The 20,136-nt window shown below is 39.5% G+C and overlaps 1 long non-coding RNA gene across 4 annotated transcripts; it reads right to left on the bottom strand.

The window, feature by feature from the left end:
* Window positions 1–603: 603 nt before the first annotated feature.
* LOC144050618 (uncharacterized) lies at window positions 604–19,181 on the bottom strand. Of its 4 annotated transcripts, XR_013293888.1 has the most exons (6): window positions 19,008–19,181; window positions 17,088–18,686; window positions 4,014–4,119; window positions 3,866–3,907; window positions 806–870; window positions 604–728 (listed from the first exon to the last, which is right to left on the bottom strand). It is a non-coding gene; the product is annotated as an uncharacterized LOC144050618 (long non-coding RNA). The 4 variants fall into 4 exon arrangements; XR_013293886.1 differs by lacking the exon at window positions 3,866–3,907 and having other exon boundaries at window positions 611–728; XR_013293889.1 differs by lacking the exon at window positions 604–728 and having other exon boundaries at window positions 779–870.
* Between the last annotated feature and the right edge of the window lie 955 nt (window positions 19,182–20,136).

Raw genomic sequence — 20,136 nt, 5'->3', positions numbered from 1 at the left:
TTTACTATCTCTCTCTTCCTTTCTAACTCAATGTTTTGTTTGTTTATTGTGTTTTTTTTCTCTGAGTGTGTCTTCTTGTTGTTGCTGTTAATAAAAAAATAAAAAATAAAACAAAATAAAGTAAATGTATTTATTTGCATTTTTGTATTCCCATTTTAGATTTATTCATGTCTCATATCAATTAGAATTTTCAAATTCTATTGGAAACATTTAAAATAAAAATATATTTCAAAATGGCTTAAATTCACATTTAAAATATATTGGAAAGTTTTATTTCAAATCTTTGGAAATTGAAAATTGTAAAGTAGATTTTCTAATTTTATTCTCTAGTTATTTTATATTTAATTAGCTTTCAATCAAATTTACAATTTGAAATCATTGTATTCTTTTATTTGGGTGTGAAATCTTATCTAAATAAATGTATTTAAAAAATATAGTCAAAGTATTTAGATTTTTAAATTTTTTTATATATTTATTTTTCTAACAAATTGTACTAACTTTTGTTCACCCCCCACACACACGTATATATATATATATATATATATATATATATATATATATATATATATATATATGGGAGGACTTCATTTTCATTTTTACTAGGGTCTGCTTGCATTGGGGCCAAGATGGGCAATGACCCAACAGATCCAGCAGAGGGAGCTGCGGTGGTGTGTGTGTGTATGCGTGTGTGTGTGTGTGTCAGTTAGCCTCCCCTCTTCATTGTAGGACTAGAGTAGAACAGAAACAGTGAGTTAAAATCAATGTATGCAAAAAAAAAAAAGTTTCAACACTAGACTTTTATTACCACCACATGCATATTTCTAGTATTCTGGCCAGGTCAGCTCCCTCTGAGTAGTCTTGTCTTCAACCCTGCAAACAGATTAGTTTCCCAGTAATGAGAAACTGCAGTATGCATAAAACAACAGGAAACTGGCAAAATCCACAGAGAGGCCTACTTTGAAAGTGATTAAAGTACAGCAGCTACCGCATTGCGCTCAACATGATGTGTTAACGTGTAAAGCTAATTTCACACCTGAGAGGTGCTAAGGGGATCTATGATGTCAGAGTTGAAAATAGAAATGATCATTCGCTGACTGTGGAAGAGCAGGCTGGATTCAGACGTGAGTCTGAAGAGATGAAGTCTCATTAGATCAGTTTGTCATTTAAAATGTATCGATGCACACTATGGTCTGTATTGAAAAACTGGTGCATCTTTATTGAGGCCAATGATGATGACATGTTGAATCTAAAACTACAGAATGAACAATACTGAGCTCTCTCAAAAAGAAAAGAAAAAGTAAAAACTGGTGCATCTTTATTTCGTGCCAGGGCAAATCTAATTAGTGCCATGCTGGGTGTTCCAGTGGACTAAGGGTTTCCTTTTACACTCCCACTCTGGCGCACCTGACAATGTGGTGACTAAAAGTAGACTAGTTAAAAGCAGGTCTAAGTTGTGGTGCAGTTGGTGCTCTTTAACAATGAAAACTTTTAAACATAATTATCTAGAATAACTCAAATAAATTGGCAGGAAAAGTACGTTTTATGTATTTCTGCAACATAAAATAAAATGCCCAACTCCTCTACAAGGTTTCATAAGAATTGGTCCTGTTGTTTTTGTGTAATCCTTCTGACAAGCACATGAGGATGATGAAAATATAACCTTCTTGGTAGAGGTGATATAAGACAGATGGTGCATGTTTTGGGTTGGTCAGGTCAGTGCTCTCTCAGCAAGTTAAGGCAAAAAAAAAAAATCTCATCTATAACCCTCGGGCAAGCTGTTTACTGTGGTGGAGGATTAGGGGGGCGGCACACATTCTGTATTTCACCAGGATTTATCTCAAAGTGGATTGCTCATAAGCCTCTCATAAATAATTTCCAAATGATGGTACTTGTGCCATTTGCTGTGTGTGACCTTCAGTCAGTCGTCCTTCAGGCTGCCTAAATGTACTGGAGAGTGGACCAACTCACCAGTGCCCATTCAGGAAAAAGAAGTGCCTCTTTTGAAAAAGTCTGACCATGAGTTTGATTTAAAAAAAAATAATTTAAAAAAGCATGGCGTATCTTCTAATTCAGAGATGGGCAACTGGCAAGGGCCACTCAATTATTAATATTAACTTAATTACTGCCATTGACGGCTATAAACGTCAAAAGTTTATTTGAACTATTTCTATTAGTTTAACGTTTTTTCCCCACTTTTGTAGTATGAAAACCTAGAAAAATTTTTTATTGTACATTTGGAACAGCTATAAAATTTGTGATTAATCGTGAGTTAGCTAGTGAAGTCATGCGATTAATTACAATTAAAAATTTGAATCTCCTGACTAGATGATTGTTAAAAATTAGGGGCGTCAGGCGATTTTAAATTTTAATCGTAATTAATCGCATGACTTCAATAGTTAACTCACGATTAATCACAAATTTTATATCTGTTCTAAATGTACAATAAAAATAATTCTAGGTTTTCATACTCTTGTTAACAAAAGTAGAAAAAAATGTTAAACGAATAGAAATAGTTAAAATGATTTTTTTGACGTTTATAACCGTCAATGACAGTGAATGAGTTAATAAATAAATAAATAAATAACTTAAATAATTAATTAATTTCCATTTCTTTTTAGATTTTAAGTTAGAAAAAAATAAATTTAAATACATAAAATAAATAAATATATATATATATTTAAATAAATATTGTGTATTATGATGTAACACCCTAAATAATTTCAATGTTGCTCCTTTTGGTGTTCCCGCCTTGGCCACCAGGGGCGCAGTACAGTCCTACAGACCAGAGCCGTATATAGAGAGAGTTTGGCTAACTCTGTTTCAGCAGGGTAACAAGATGGCGTCCATGTCATGTGACCAGCAGTTGACCAATCACAGCGTGACCTATCACAGCAAACTACAAACTAAGAAGAGTCCGTTACTGTCTGTGACTGAGTAAGCTGCAATAATATAGGTCGTTTGTCTCAAAAGATTAAGAATATATGCTTGTGAGTATACTCATGTTATCTGTCTACATGTGTTGCTTCAACCAACAGGTACTATCAAGCTACTATCCATGCCAATCATCGACTTTTATTTGATAGTGACTGTCCTACAAGGCACAATTGTACTTTTATTACTTTGGCAAGAGCACAAAAAAAGTGGTGAACAGGCTAGTTTTTAGTCAACCATGAATATGTGAGCATTCATTACTTGTAACATAAGTAAAGATGTGTGCATAAATGCTCTTAAAGATGTGAGAAGAAGTGAGGCCAGTAGTTATTTGTGTCTCTACTTCTCCTTCTGCGTATGTTCACACTTTATATGCAGTAATGTGCTATGACAGGAGCCCTCTCCTTCTTTTTTTAACCACCCAATCTCCATCACCAGGAAATAATTGCCTCTCCTGCCAGCCATGATTAAAAATATTAATATCATTTAGCACACACAGTACCCGCAAAAATTTAATAAAAAAATCTTCTAACATAATGAAGCGCAATGTATTTTAAGCAGCCTCACACAGATTTAAAGAGTCGGCCATTTCAAATGAGATTCTAACTGAAGGCCGCCACGTGTGTGTGTCAACAACTTGACCATGAGTGGACAACTTGATACACTCGTTCAAGTTCCGCACAGCTAAATGGACAGGACACGTCAGTCTCATCATAAGTGACATTGTCTCCAGAACCAAGGACAGGATGTTTTTTTTTGCACTTAAGACCTCGGTTGTCCTGGCAACGGGCCGTGCTATTGAAAATCAACGTGTTTTTCTCGGCTAATACATAATATTAAATAAATGAAGGGCTTCGTAGTAGGCATGGAAAAAACTGTTCTAAAATGTCACATGGTTTTGTTTCCTATTTTGGATTATAATTATCATCGTTACCAAATCCACTGTAGTAGATTAGTAGTTATCTTGCGGCTTCACCTGCAGTAACAAACAAATGTTGGAAAAGGACGACGAAAGATTAAGAGGACGATGTTGACAAAGATTACATGCCTCAGACAGTGACGATGCCAAATATACAGCTCACCTGTTTTCTGGGTTTGGGCACGTGGCGTTGACAGCGAACCCATGGGCACTCGGACGTCAATTTCAGTTGACAACAGGTGGTAGTACAGGACAGAAATGGCAGCACCCTAACATAGATAACATCGGTAGGATTATTGTTCTTAATTCTTATTCCATTATTGCCAAGAAAATGTGAGCTTTCCTGTTTTTCAAGTCACTTTTGTGTTGGCATTTTTTGAAATTGTATTTTTTATCTAACATGTTAAAAAAAATTATGTAATATTTTACATTTCCCCCCTTTTTAAAAATAATTGTCATTTTCAATTTATCATTTAAAAATAGTCTTTTTTTTTTAAAAAATATTTAGCATTTCCCCCCTCATATATGTGTTTTTTCTTTTTTTGTCAGAGTGCTGTCGCTTGAGATTGATCAAATCAAATTTTCCTTTTTTTTCCAAGTTAGACAACCCATTTTGTAATATTTGTTTATTTTTATATTACGAAAACATGCTCCAAGTAGTTAAAAAAAAAGAAGTTAATTTCCTAATATTTTGGCTCCTCTCCCCAAAACATTTTTGTGTTTTTCTTTTTAAACAGTTTAATAATATTTTTGTAATCTTTGTTGTAATATTTGAGCATTATTTTCTGAAAAATGGGCAGCTAATCCATATGATCGTTATGAAATCTGTCTCAGCTGTGTTGGAATTGGCAGCATAAAAAAAGTATAGTTCAGCTTGATTATAGGTCTGCACTCTCCTCCACTGAGTGCTGTCAATTGATTGATAAAATCATATAATTTTTGAGGGAGGAATCTTGTTTTCAAATACCCCCTTTCCAGTACAATAATCACCTAGCGCAGCAATGTTACATAACAGCTAAGAAAGAGAATTTTAAAGCAGGTATCATTCAATTGGAGGCCATGTAAGTGGAAGAGGAAGTCATCTTATCTGTCACTGAGATGCTCTGCTGCTAATATGAAAGGAACGCGGGGGCGAGTATTGCTGCCAGTGAGAAACATCATTAATCCTCCACATCCGGCTGCAAAACAACGTTGTGAACACGCTCACGTACACGCGCACGCAGCACCTTTAGCTGCGAATAGCGACAGACGGGGGCGACGCCTCGGCTGCGTCGTTAATATTCAGCGTAGATTTCATTTCCCCGCTGCGGGCGCAGAGACTTAAAGATGACTTTGAAATCAACTCCACTTTGTGCGTTGTGTCTGCGCTCCAAGGAAGATTCCAGATGGGGAATCTGTGCACTTATCCCGGCTTCAAAATTCTCATCAAAAGTTCCGTGCTGGAGCATCTGTAGATTGCAGTTCCAGGCCACATGCATCTAGTGCGCCTTCAGCGAGATAACATATGCTTCTTCAGTTTCGAGTCTTCAGTGAAGCAAGGGTCAGTGTTTTTGTAAACAAAAAGAAAAATTTAAGTCCTTAGGTAAGACTAGCATACGTTTTTCGATCGATTAGTCAGTTTCCCTTAATTTGTCTGAAAATTATTATTTATTAATTACAACAAGATGTCTGTTCATCTATCTATGCCAGTGATTTATAGCGGCAAACAACTTTTTATTAGATGGCAGAAGGTGCAATTAAACGCTTTGTCCGCCATTGGTCCTGGTGAATATTCAGCTTTTAAATTTGTAAGGCAACTGAGATAAAAACATCATCATTTCAGTATTGATATTTTCTATGAAGTCTTTGTTTGGTTGTGCTCTGTAAGATTTTTTTGGGGGCTCGATAAATGTTGTAAAACACTGAACTATTTTGTCACTTCGGTAAAATTTTAGCATACGGTGAAGCTAACCTACATGTATTGGTGAAAAAGTCTGTGGTTGCCTGCGTATGTAGGTTTTCATAAACACCGGAGTCAATTTACAGTCTTTGGTGAATCGTTTGTTCATCTTTTTCGGCATCCGGAGTTTGGTGCCCAACTACTTAAGCAGTTTCCAAGTCTGCTACCCCTTTCTCAGTTTCTGCCATCTTATTTAAAACAGTCTTCAAAATCAACCTGATTGGCGACAGACAGATGGTTTGAGGAGAGAGCTCACAGTCAGGCCAACAACTACCAACCTTGCAGACTTAATGTAGTAGATGATGCAACAAGTCATTTCCAAACAGCGGCTTGAACTCCCCGGCTTGAGAAAAGCTTTGTACAACTCTTCAGATGGGCAACAATGAGAATAAGTTGCAGTCTCTTAATGCAGAAGGGAGCCATGAATGAAATGGTTATATTCTTGACACAGCCACCAAGTCAGAACTTTGAGAAGGCTGTATTTGAGTCTGGATCTGTCAGACAACAATATGCCTGCCATTGTCATGAATCTCAGAAGGCCTGGAGAGGATTGGCAAAAGCCGTCCTCTAGGGAAGTTTAAGGTCTGGTTTTACCAATTCAGCCTTTTTCAGAGTCTGATGTGACCTGTGAAACTGTAAAACTACAACATCCACAGTACTGAAGTTGAATGTCAAGGCAAACAATTTCATCTGTAAGATGCTGGGCCTGCCTCGGAGAGACTCAAATGATCTATTTGTAAAAAAATTAAATAAAATGCAAAGGACACAATTGGAAAGCTGAGGAGGCAGTTGCCTAGGTCAATGGCAGACTGATACAAAATGAGACTGCTGAGAGAACAAAGAGAAGCAGAACTATCCTGGGGTGGGGAACAGCTCCCAAACGTTAGTCCAAAGCCACACGAAATGAGAGCAAAGACCTAGTGGTTGCAGAGGAGGTCAGGGTGGAGGAGGAAAAACAAAGTGTCAGTGCAGTCAGCCAGTGCCAGCAACCATCTTGAGAAACCTGGGGACAAACTGTCGACAAGACCATCAAGTGGCCTGGCATCTGGAAGATACCCCAAGCAAGATAAGGCTTCTTCATTCTCTGAGAAAAACTGTAAACAACGCTATGCCTCAAACCCAATCCTTCAGCACATCTTGCCCAGCTGGCAAAAAAGCTCTGGCTCAAGGTTGGTATAGGTGGCAACACAACCAAATCCTCCAGAAGTCCTTGAGGTCTGCAGGCTTGAAGCAGCCAAAGTTCATCTTTGAACATTACAAAAGCTGATGCATTGTGTTGGACAAGAGGCAGGGGCTCAAGGCATTGCCGAGAGGGACAGATGAAAACTTCTCAGATAGGGAGCTAAATATCCCATCAAGGATACCTGAAATCTTTCTGAGACCAGACATCATCATTTTGTCTCCTTAGCCAGCCCCGTGATCATAGCAAAGTTCACGACAGCTAATGAAAGGAAGAAGGACAAAACCGGGTGAATGGGATCGTTAACCAATATCTGCCTTGTGGAGATCGGCTCCAGAAGTTTCTTCCAAGATTCAATCCAGGGCCTCCTGGGGAACAGGGGAGTGACCAGGCCAAAGATGAAGAAGACTTCCAAGAATTTGGCAGAGGTGGCGCAAGGAGCGAGCTACTGGCTTTGGCACGGTAGAGCATGGGGACAGCAAGGGCTTCGAGTTAGTTCCAGGAAGGGGGGCTGAGAGATGACCTTACTGTTGACCTCACCACTGTGAGTTGTGTAAATAATGGCACCAAACTTCAATTTAGGGTGGCACCCGGCTGATGACCCTGTAGCTAATGGCACTGTCGGACGTGCATCAGGTGGACACACTCTTCATTACCTGAGCTGATCTTGTAAACAAGAAAAAGAGCTAAAGAGTGATTTGAAGCTTTATCCAAATGTTACGTACATATTTTTGTAAACACTGATGATTTTGTGTCTTAGGTGAATCTAACACACAGTAAGCCTGTGAGTTTTTGTAATAATAAGACTATAAATCATCTTAAGCGAACAAAATGTGTTTTTGTCAACACTCAAGCACACACCCCTCAGGCAACTTGGCTCTTTGGTGACTGATAGACCGCGGCCAGCAGTGGATGGCCACACACAGACACACCAAGAGCTCCTCAAACTCCCTGGCTATGACACGCTGCCGCAAGAATAGAAAGAAAGTCACGGCTTGTTATCTCATTGCAGCTTTTTCTCCCCCTCCTTCTGTGCACATGAGCCGAATCGGCAGCTTTGAAGTCACAGCCGCTGGTGATGTCTCAAGCCCGGCCGGCATCAAGCGAACGCCTCTTTGTTAGAAACATTGAGCTGTCTATAATTACGAACATAACCACCATCACAGAGGCTGAGAAGACAACCAATGCAGACAACAGGATCAAGATGAACTTCAATTGCACAAAAAGTGATCTAATCAATCAATTGTCAAGATGATCCTGTTCAGGGTCACAGAGAAGCTGAAGTCGATCAATGTACGGCCATTGAAAGTCACGGCTCATTTGTTTTCTGGGTTTGGTCACGTGATGTTCGCAAGATGACCCTTGACCTAGGCACTGCGACATCAATTTCAGTCAACAGCAATTGTTCTAAAAATACCAGTGATGGGACATTGAGATTTTCTAGGGAAGTTGTACAAGTGATCATTTGAAATTAACGTTAATGAGCCTAATGTCTTGTTTCCCAGAATACTGATGACAGTTTAGTCTTCGGTGCTTTGGTGAACCAACATGTAATTATTTCTTAAACATTAGTGACAACTTAGGCCTATAACCACAGTTTTGTCAACTTAAATGTTAATTCAGTCCTCAGTAAACATCGATGACAGTTTCATATTTGTAATGAACCTAATGTATGTGTTTCGTGCTTATTTACATTATCTGTCCAGGGTGTGTGTTCAAAACCTGTCAACTTAGTAGAAGATCAATAAAAAATACCCCCAAAAATCTCACTTTGCAAGATTTAATTAGTGGCTTTTTTTTGTTTCCAACTGCACCAAAGAAATGTATTCTATGGAAGATCTGAGCTTTGTTTCTGTTGTCTACAGTCCTGGCTTCTACTATTTATAAGTTATAACCTTAACGATCTGTGCATCCTGTCATTGCCGAAGTGGGGAGACAGAAGTACTGTACATCCTGTCATTGGACATCTCTCTGCAGAGGGCTCAAAGAATACCATCGCGAATATAATCATGGTGAAATGACATTTTTCTCATCGGTACGGGTAGCTGTCAGGTTTTGCCTTTTGATCACTTTTGAAAGGAGGAAAGTGGAAAGAAAAAGAGAGTTTGGCTTGTAAATTGATGTCTGGAGATTGTAGAGTTAATATTAAACACAGTAGAAGTTTTAAGAGCTGTAATTTGAAGCAAAAACCTGAAATTATTTGACAAAGTTGCAGTTCAGTCGCATATCAGAGCGAGACCAAGATATCAATATAAAAAAGCCCATCTTTCATTGACATGATGACCGGAGATCATCAACTTCATAATAATGGACCAGCCGAGGCATCTTGACAATGGTCGTTTGCGTCACAAAAGAATGATACCATTCCCGGTGGTGGGGCGTGCCTTCAATTTACGGTATAAATATTTGGGTTTTCCACACTAACTAAGGCTGGTATGCATAATATGTTTCTTTTTAAATTTATATGTTCACATACATCCTCACAACAAACGCACATTTGTTGGTTAAAATAAAGTGTATGTTATTCCAACAGGGGGAGCTCTCGAGTGAATCTTGCTCATAAACCTATGTTGATTAACAGCAATAACTTTAAGAGTTCTCACACAAACCACCAAACACAGCATCTCGACTCCTGCGGTAGCTGAGGGTAAGAACCATTTAGCCTGCGAAGGGAGATGCCGTTGTTTGACATTTTCCCTTTCTCCCATCATCCGGATCCTTTGGCACGTACTAATTGCTCCCGCAGGGACCAATCCCACTGTTCCGCCTAAACGGGCCTGGCTGGCTGAAGTACGTTTGTGGGTTTTCGAAGCCAAATGTTTAAAGTCACAGTCTCGCAAAATTCTTCGGCAGGATGTGGGAAGGAGAGACTGGGGGCTGGTAGTACAAATCAGTGGCTTGGTAATGAAGTGCCGCTGCTGCCAGTGAAAATACAACCAATGCTATTACTTCATCTCTTCACTCTGCGTTGCTTGAGAATAAGTAGCTGCCTATTTTGTTGCAACACTGTAGTACAGTGGTGTCCAAATCCGGTCCAGTATCCTGCATATTTTAGATGTTTCCCTCCTCCAACACACCTGATTCAGATGATCAACTCTTCAGCAAGCTCTGCAGAAGCCTGATAACGAACCTTATCATTTGAATTAGCTGTGCTGGAGGAAAGAAACATGCAGGATAGTCCCCCTAAAGGACTTAATTTGGACCGCCTGCTGTAGTTTATAAGTGTAGGAAGTGCTGCCTCCACCAGAGAAAATGTGTTTATCGTCGTTAGCCACACTTGCATTGCTAGCGACTTTTTGGGCTTTGCATCCTGCAGTAGAGACCTCTTACCATGTTCAGCTGCCTAGCTCCGCCCTTGGCTGTCATAGTAACAAAAAACGTACTTGAGAAAAAAGATGAAGTTCAGGGGGTTTGAAAGAAGGAGTGAAAAGTTTGCTATAATTCTTGATCCTTGCAAGCAAGAAATAAAAGGATATTTTCCTGTGGAAAAAATATACAAAGTGCCCTTCAAAATGTGAAGAAAAAAATAAATCACAATGTGTCCTTTGAATTGTGAAAAAAATGCATGCTATCTTTCCATCAATTTTTCCATTCATTAGAGCCGCAGGTGTGCTGGAGCCTGTCCCAGCTGACTTTGGGCAAGACGCGGGGTACACCCTGGACTGGTCACTGGAAAATCACAAAATGCATACTCTGTCTCTCTAAACAGTTTTTTAAAATTACTTTAAAAATGCATAACATGTATCTTTTAATGGGTTTATTTTTCTCAATGTGATATAACCTTGTATTTGATGTTTCTTGGAACCCCTCAAAGGATTCATAAGGGATGAGTCACAAAAGCAAGGCCACGGCGTGGATGCGAAATAACAATGTTTTTCAATGCTAGAGCAAGGTTGAGGAGCTGAAGGCCCTATCTGTCACGCTCGGCTCATTAAGACATCACAAACCGGTTTAGATGCATTAATAAATTCAAGCGGATTTATTTTCCGCTTGTTTTCCCTCTCTGGGGCTTCAGCAGTTAATTAATGGCATATGTAACAGCTAAAAGTTAAGACTCATGTCAACAATGTGCAACAATATGTTTACTAGGGGTGCAGAAAAGCATAACTCCAAAAGCGTTCTACAATTTTTTTTTTAATGAAAGCATGTCTTGCACAACCGGCAAACAAAACTTGATATAAATTCACATTTTAAAGTATATCCAATGAATGTTGTCCATAGGAAATTATATATGGCTATATTTCCCCCCACATGCATTGCATAATTTTGTGAAATAATAGTATCACCTCCCTCATAGTGTGACAAAGTTTATTCAAGCAACATTATATCAGAAACAATAAATGTAGCTTAACAGTAACATTTTTCCCCCCCAAAGACATATTGTTAGCCGGCTGTTTAACAACAAGAGCTGGTTATTGTTGCCATGACAACAAAAGCACTCTCCAAAAGAAAGGCATTGTAATGTGATACATATTTAAACAAGTGGCCCATAACCTATAGTTGCACAACGTAGAGCAGCCCGTAAATAAAGATTTTTCTTCTTTTGTCTCAGCTGCCTTCTTCAGCTTGACAGACCAATGCAGAGTTCGCATCACTGCAGATGCCGCACCAATCTGCCTGTCGGTCTCCCACTCTATTCTTCCCTTACTCATAAACAAGACCCCAAGACACTTGAACTCCTCCACTTGGGGGCAGGATCTCATCCCTGATCTGAAGAAGGCACTCGATCCACTTCTGACTGAGGACCATGGCCTAAAATTTGGAGGTGCTGATTCCCATCCGAAACACTTCATATTTCGCCACAAACTGAGAGTTGCAGATCTCAGTTTGATTAAGTGGATCAAACTCTCACACTGGTTGTACAGAGACCAAACACGTATTCAGATGTTCTCATAGCCCTCGCCCCAAAACACATTTAGAACTCCTGCGCACCCTCCTGAACCCTGCTGAGGGTGAAGAGCTGGTCCACTGTTCCATGACCAGGATGGAAACAAATATCAGAGAATTGACCTCATAACACTAAACAACTTAGCTTGCTAGTGCACCACACACTCAAAGACAACATGCAGTACGATAGAAAAGTACTGCTGGACATCTAAAAAGTTCACCACGAGCTTCCTTAGGACCTCTTGGACTGTAGCTTTTGGACCCCACCAACCCCAACTGGCATGCCGCTAAAGAACCAAGCAGCACGAGTGGATGAAGCAGCTAAGCTAAAGGCTAGAGCTACGTGACCACTGCTACCTAGCTTATTGCTAACCAACATCGGATGTATTGACAAAAAGACTGATGAGCTGAGATCCAGGATAACTGAGTTTTACCGAAACTTGGATTATAAACACGTCAGACTAAGCCATCCACCAACAGACCCACACAGTCTACCATGGAGACCGCACGTCTGTCTAGAATTAAAACAACCATGGAGTCTGTGTCTACGTTAACAATAGATGGTGTGCGGACATTCAGGTGATGGTGAAATATTTTGCAATAGACATTGAAGGGCTGATGGTAAAGTTCAGATCTTTTTTTTATACAACTAGTTAAACTAGGGCGTTCAGTGCTGTTTACATCTCTATTGAATGACATTGTAAATAAACATTTGGTTAAAAAAAAACTAAAACAATACTATGACGCAATTTTTTTTCATTTTTCTTTTCCTGATCCTTTTATTAAAACAAGACTTGTCTTCATGTTCACAGGGATTGGTGCTAACATGTATGTCACCAATGAAAAACATTGAAACAACTCTCTTGCTTATTTGAGGGGGAAAAAAGGAAATAAAGTACAAAGTGTAAACCTTTTGTTTCTCGTTTTGATGTGAGAGCCTCTGGGAGAGCATGATGTGAACTCACTTGTTTACATTTGCAGAAGAAGCGAGAAAAAAACATATAAAAGGACAGGTGAAATAAAAGCAGACATTCACAGGCTCTAATGAGACCTGAAAGAGAAGTAATCTAATTAAGCTTTTCCTATTCCTGAACTGGCTTTCTTCACTGTTACATAAGAACTCTTTGTTGGCTTCCTACAAACATTTTCCACTCCTTTTTTTATGTATGCTGCAGCGAGAATGGAGAAGCTCCCGAAAATCTTCTATTCTCCTTCCGCATTTGATTCATTTTACTTGATGCTGCAAGAATTACTGCTGCGTGGGGCTCAGAAATGCAAGTGAATAAGAAGTTTTGCTGAACATTTTTGAAAGTGACTTTAATAGTCTTACAGAAGACAGTGAAAATACGCATGAATGCAAATTGCCAATTCATATGCCAAGTGTATGTCTAGCTAGTATCATTGGCTAAAAAAAACGGACACTATCCCCTTGAGTTGATGCAAGTAAATATCAACTTACTGGTCATATGCCAATGACAGTACAACACCTCAAGAAGCTTCTTCAAATCACCCCTTATTGAGCCTGTAGTGTTTCATAACACCACAAATGGGATTCAAACGCATCAAGCAGGCAGGCAGCCATCGTCAAAGACAGAGATAACTACTTTCAGATTAATTACATCTGCTATCATAGCTGACTGTGGAGACATGCTCTGTGTTTTTGAGTGTGTTATCAAAATCACTCACGGAATCACCAAACGTTCTCTGATGCTGGCAGATTGGTTCCCCATGGATGAAACCGAGCCCCCACACGGGCGTCTCCAATCCTCACAACACAATCTCAAGACCCTCGTAGGGTGACCATAGTCCCATTTCCCAAAAAAGAGGACACTTACCCTGGTCTTGAAATTGTTGTACCAGTCACAGTTACACAGTGCACTTCACCTCCTATTAGTGCCGCAATGCCAACCGGACATTTTCATGAATTTATAAAACGTCCCGAACAGGACGTAAGAAAATGGTCTGTCCTCCCAAAAGAGGATACATTTGGTCACCTTATCTTCTGTAGGTTACCAGTTAGATTGTTGATTTACAGCAGCTGCGGTTTTCTTCTTCAGTTGTCACAAGCAAAGAGGTGAGATCAGACCTGAGCTAGCTTTTTAGTTTTTTAATTAATAGAGACCCTGTGCTGGCAGAAAACAGTCAAGCTTGACCAGGGAGGTAAGAGTATTCGAGTAGAAGAGAAGAATGCCCATCAATCCATCCATCCTCACAAGGGTCGCGGAGGGGCGCTGGAGCTTATCCCAACCAAATTTCCTTGAGACAAGATAGACAATTAAAACTGTTTGGAGAACATTTAGAAAACGTTGTGACCTTGGGCGAACCCTGATGAACCCTGACGTGAAATCAACATTTGTTGGCATCGCTGACGCTCGCCCCTCAGCGGGATACGGGCTTAACAGACTGGCTCAATGATTGACCGTCAAAAGGCTGACTGACAGAGGGACTGACTGACTAAGACATTAACTGACCGGCCAACCAAAAACGTACTATGAACAAACTTTTAAGTAACTTCTAACTATCTGAGAGACCGACTAACCAAGTAACTTACAGATACCATATACAGTACATACTGAGCGTCCTTGTGGCTAGAGCAGGCCAACAAGCAGGTGCGCCACATTAGAAGGTACACACAACATCATTGTTGGGTCAGCGGCCACACGTCCCCTCGTATCATCCTTCAGAGCGACCTTCTCCCGCCGCATCCCCGCTACTTCCCTGCCACATCCTGTCTGTTTTCTAATTAGCCTCCCATGTAATCATATCTCAACGAGTCTGCCGGCGACGTGACTGTTCTTTTTTGCAGTCATCGGCCCTCAGGTGGCTTCAACAGCGATCGGATCTCGCAAGCTATCCCCGCGCATCAAGCTCTGAACACATGTTGGAGCGTGTGACTATCTGTGTAAAGAGGTCGGTCAGATCAGACATGGGACAGAGACTCACTGGCCATGTTAGGTAGAAGCCATACGGAACAGTCACGTCGGACAAACCACCTGCTGCGTCATGCATCCAAAGCCATAATACACACGGAAAATTTGTTAACGCTACAACGAGATTTGAACCCAGAATCTCATCATTTTTAGGCAGACGTGCTAATCACTTCACCGTCATTCTGTCCTGAAAATATCCACCCATCATTTTGTAGCGCTTGTTCTCGCTTGTGTCACACGGGTGACTATATAATCGAATCGGGTTTATACCAGAGCAGGGGTGGTCAAGTTCGGTCCTCGAGAGCCAGTATCCAGCCTGTTTTCCATGTGTCTCTCCACTAACACACCAGATTCATGATCAGGATTGTTATCAGGTTTCTGCAAAGCTTGCTGATGAGCTGATCGTTAGATTCAGCTGCACTGAAGGAGGGAGACATGAAAAACAGGCTGGATAGTGGCTTTCGAGGAGCGAACTTGGCCACCCCTGTACTAGAGGAAAACAGTTTTTCTTCCCTTACTGTACCGGATGTGAACCACACTGTCACCTTAAACTCGAGCTATGCGCCCAGATGGGAATTTTGTCTCACGGTTCCATCCCAAAAAGTAAATGCTGCATGCAAGTAAAATTTTCAACCTGTGACAAGGAAAAGTGCATTCAACACTCAAATGCATAAATAATTCCTACTCATAAATTTGGGACAAATCTCATCCCACCCCCACAAAATCCCTTTCACTCAACTTTGATTGAAGAATTAATGCAATGCAAGACATTGGAGAATAAAAGTCAGGGTGATCAAAGAAACCAAAACAAAAAATACTGGTCAAATATTTGATAGCAAACATTAAAAGAGAAGCCCACTTTTTATTCTGAGGTATCATCTGCCAAACAGCGATTGGAGACTTTTTGTGTGATTCTGAGCCAGCAGAGGTTACAAAATGTGTGTGTAGCTGTGCAACGTTGGCCTACTTAGATATACACACAGTGGTGGCCATCATTGGGAAATATATTTTTAATAGCTAGCTTGCTTTTTTGTTACCATAATAACCTTAAAGTAAGCAATCACTTGTACTGTTAGCTTATAGCGCAGTCATGGCAGCTCACGTTGGAAAGTAAACATGAAAACAGCACTTAATTACTACTTTGGATGAAATCATCTGCACTTTACCTCAACATTTCAATGGCAGGCAAGCGGGAGGCTTATTTCTCAATTACTGTTGTTAACCCAGTCACACACGCTGCCGTGAAGAAGCAGTTGTGTAGGTCTGTAGAAGATTGGCTCGTTTGGCATGTTTTTTTGTGGTCCAAGTATGTGTGAAAAATAGAGCTGAGATTTTATCCTGGCTCTCCGCTCATCTTTTTGTCAAGAGACCTACTTGAGGTTGGCTTGCAACAGGCTAGTTAGCTAGTAGTTGTGTACTAGCTTTAGACTTTAGCATAGCACGTAGCCGCATGGCTGGCTGTGGTCGACAGCTTCATCCATTCACCTCTCAACTTTTTTTTTTTAATGCTGAATTAGAATAGAGATAGTCAGGGTTTTTAAGCTGTCATTTAAACTTGTTTTTAATGTAGCTTTAATGACAGAAAAATGTCTTCAATCAATAGAGGGCTAAATCCAACTTTATTTAATTGGAGGGATTAATCAGGCTCTAATTCTGTTCTATGCTTTTTTTTGTATCCTTTAGTTGGCTTTGTGGAGCAAACCACTTAATCTTGGTCCTTTGTGTTGTCTCAAATTAGGACAAGAAGTGGGATAGCAGAACACTATGGTTGCTGGGGACAAACCACATGTCCGTTAGGGGCTGCAAAGTGCCATTTAATGACATCTCGGGAGAAGACAGAGCAGGATGACCCTGACTTGTCGCAGTCAAGGAGGATACTTTGCCCTTGCCGGACATGAACGTTTAGCGCTTACCTTTTCTCCTCTACTTCATTCACATATGTTATCATAGGCCTCATTTGGCTAACTTTGGGCCCATTTGAATGTGGATCAACGCAATGAGATGAAGTGTAAGTGTCATGGAGTTGTATCATACAGAGCATGCCAAAAGTAGGAATTAGGGATGTTCAATTCCACTATTTGGGTTAATAAAAATAGGTTGTCAAACCATGGTTCGGATTTCAAGCCTTTGATGAAGTTTGAAGTTAGAGTTTCAGATCATGGTTTCATGTCAGGGTTCGGGTTTTAAACAAGGGGCGAGGTTTCAGTTGTGGGTTTACAGGCTATGATTAAGGTTTCAAAGCATCGTTTCAAAAAAGGGGTTCAAGCTAAAGTTTCTAAGGTTTTGATCGTAGTTTCCTACCTTTCATATCATGCATGTTTTCTTCCTTACTTTGCTTCTTTCCTTCAATTCTTCTGCCTTTCTCGCTTGTCTCCATCGTTCATTCTATCCGTCCATCATTCCTTCCAGGCGCCATGAAAACAATGGTGAAGGACACGGCAGCCAAGATGTCATACATAACATCCCTGACGGCATCTTTATTGACTTTTGCAAGTGAGAGAACAACTTCATCTTCTGCGTGTGTGTGTGTTAGTTGTACCCTGCAAGGAGTAAAGGTCAACAGTCAAATGCCCGCACCGTTAACCTCTTGTCAGATTTACAAGGGAGTCGGCAGAGCTGCATTTTGTCGACACAGCACATGACAAAGCGCAGGATGCAATCTTCATCATCCTTGTCTGGCCTTGTCAACTTTGCCACATTAAGTGCTACTATATGCGTGCACCTTCAAACCACTCAGAAACCATAACTAACATTTGTGCTATTTTGTCTAACAACTATATACTGAATACTGCATATAAAAAGTACAGTACTATTGATATATTCAGGGATAGGTAGAGTAACCAAAAGGTATACTAGAGTAAAATTACTATATGACTAAAGTGAAAGTAAAAAGTAATCCTCCAAGTAATTTCATAAGGGTAAATAAGTACTTAGTGAAAAAACTACTCAAGTACTGAGTAATTGATGAGTAACTTCTGATTCATTTTTAATCAGAGCATGAAAGTAAAAAAAAAAAAGAGAGCCCAATATCACTGTAAAACAATAATAGATTAACATTATTAAATCACATAAATTAGGGTAAATCTAGTCACATTAACACCCCCCTTTCTGCAACTGGGTGCTGGATTTCCTCACAGACAGACCCCAGAAAATCAGAGCTGGCACCCAGACATCAAGCACAATGACAGCGGGCATGGTGACCCCCCAAGGCTGTGTGCTCAGCCCATTCCTATTGACACTTTACACCCCTGACTGCACCTCCTCCCAGGATGACACCAACATCATCAAGTTTCCTGATGACACCAAAGTCATTGGCTCAATCACAGGTGGAGAAAAGAAAGACTATAGGAATGATGTTGCTCAGCTAGTGTCCAGTGTCTGGTTTCTGGAGTGTGAAATTGAATAACCAAGATGTTTTCTTCCTGTCTTCCTATCTACACAGGTGATCTTCTAGGAACTTCTTCAAGGAGGATATCGATGAAATGAAACCAATAGACTGGTTAAACTTTTTTTTGAAATAACTGCCGCCAACATTTATTCAATGCACAACTTATTTCAATCACACTTTACTTCCCCAAAAATGTATTTTGTTCTGTTTTAGCCTTTGTTTGAAACTAGCACCTCACAAAAATAAAATAAAAATAACATTCAGAGCTCTGACAAAATAAACTAAATATTGTCCATCTACCCGGGTAGTGTGTTTTTATGGAGCAAACGATATTTCAATTTCTTATCTGTTCGATGAGAAGATTTGAACAGACGATATCCTCAAGATTGGCGAGATATTCCACTGTCAGTCCAACGTAGATCGGTCGTAAATCCACTGTCTGACTCCAGAAGAGTTGTCCATATATGGTTTCATCCGCTTCCATGAACAGGTATTCAAAAAAAAAAAACAACCTGCATAAGCAGGGCGAATTATCACTCTTTATAAAAAAAAAATAGGCCTTTTAAATTCACAGATCTAACCTCAAAGTATTTGGGAATTTAACAGTTAAATTATAGCGTGCAATACTTATACATAAAACCACACAGTAGTATGTAAGTTTTCTGTAACACATATTCAGGATACACTTTACATTTAAATTTACCGTATTTTAATACATATAGCAATTGACATATCAAGGATGATTACCACGATGCCGACAAAATGGCTCCTACAAAACAATAGCTTAGCTTAGCAACATTAGCGCAGCTTAGCGCGGCAAATGATGAACTCACCGGAGAATGCAAATTCAATGAACAGTCTTCTGCAAAACTCCAGGCAAACAGGTCTGACCGAACCTTGCGTTTAATCTGCCGGGAAGACTTTTACTTGACTTTCACTTTTATTTCTCTCTTCTGGTATCACGTAGCTTCTCACTTCGTAACTCTCTCAATTGCGCACTCTAATACAGACTGATAGTTGCGTCACTTCCTCTCTTTTTCTCCCTCTCTGACTTCTTAGACATTAGTTGCTTCTGCTCTCTTCTGGACAAAACCTGCTACTGCAGGTGATAAAAGACAAGTGAAGTGTACAACTTGAGTGGGTTACACTGTTAACTCATTCACTGCCATTGACGGCTATAAATGTCAAAAATTCCTTTGAACAATTTTTTATTAGTTAACATTTTTTTAAGATTATGAAAGCCTAGAAAAAAATAATATTGTACATTTAGGACAGATATAAAATTTGTGATTAATTGTGAGTTCACTAGTGAAGTCATGCGATTAATTACGAAAAAATGTACACCGTAATTTTTAATAATCTTTTATTTTTAAAAAACAAAAGAAAAAACAAAACAAAAGATTATTAAAAAATTAGGGGCGTCAGGCGATGACATTTTTTAATCATAATTAATCGCATGACTTCACTAGTTAACTCATGATTAATCACAAATGTTATGTCTGTTCTAAATGTACAATAAAAATACTGTTGTTAATAAAAGTGGGAAAAATGTTAAACTAATGAATTTTTTACATCTATAGCCGTCAATGGCAGTGAATGAGTTAATAGGTCTTTTGGGGATTTTGGACAAAATTTCAGGTGGGTAAGTATGGTAGCATGCGGGGTTTGTGAAAGAGCTATTCATTTGCTGTTTGTATGCTGACTTATAAAACATTACAAAGCCAAATGGTAAGCAGAGCTGCAGGAGTTTTTATTGATGCACACGTTAGCATTAGCTAACAGCATTAACTGAGCAGCACTTGATTACTCTTGAAATTGTAGATGCAGTGGGTGAAAGTCTATTTTAAAAGCAAAAGAATAATTCATGCAGATTTTTTAAGTTTTAATTCATATTAACTCATTCAAAGTCGTGGACACTTAAATTTGTCAATTGGAATCTAACCATTTCCTGCCACCGACTAG

This window comes from Vanacampus margaritifer, chromosome 4 (assembly GCF_051991255.1).
Source record: "Vanacampus margaritifer isolate UIUO_Vmar chromosome 4, RoL_Vmar_1.0, whole genome shotgun sequence".
Taxonomy (NCBI): Eukaryota; Metazoa; Chordata; class Actinopteri; order Syngnathiformes; family Syngnathidae; genus Vanacampus; species Vanacampus margaritifer.
The sequence above is the reverse complement of the archived record's forward strand: the minus strand, read 5'-3'. Positions and strand labels throughout refer to the sequence as shown.